The sequence below is a fragment of the Pteropus vampyrus genome, unplaced genomic scaffold (genome assembly GCF_000151845.1).
Source record: "Pteropus vampyrus isolate Shadow unplaced genomic scaffold, Pvam_2.0 Scaffold7807, whole genome shotgun sequence".
NCBI lineage: Eukaryota > Metazoa > Chordata > Mammalia > Chiroptera > Pteropodidae > Pteropus > Pteropus vampyrus.
Genome location: NW_011896588.1, coordinates 2,529 through 3,066, shown reverse-complemented (window position 1 = coordinate 3,066; position 538 = coordinate 2,529).

Here is a 538-nt window from a genome sequence, read left to right as displayed (position 1 = left end):
CATCCCTAAAAGTTTTCTTCGTTTTGAGTAGGAACGTCTATCGTGGTTATCCTGTCTCCGTGTCATCATTATGCAGTGGTTTCTCAGAGAGACGGGGTACAGCAAACTTACCGAATTAGTTCTCACCATTTTAGAACAAGAAGAACCACACTCAAGAAATGATCATAACACCCGGATCTAACGTACGTGATGAGATCCAGAATTTTGAGCTAATGTTTTGGGATGAAACTTTAAAGGTCTTGGAATGGAGTGGATGCACACTTTGGGGGGAAGGAGGCCAGAATGTAAATAACACGTGACCAGAGGGAGAACTATGGTGTATTAAGGATGGCCAAGCATCTCTGGACTCTCCTCCCATCAAGAGGCAGGGCCTGCTTCCCCGTCCCTTAACTGTGGGACAGCTCTCACTGCCTCGACCCACCGAATAAGGCAGAGTGAGACCGGGCCAGGTTTTTCGCCTCAGCCCTGAAGACACCGACAGCACACACGTCCAACCGTTTGAAAGCCTTGCTTTTAGATTCCAGCGCCCTGCTGAAGG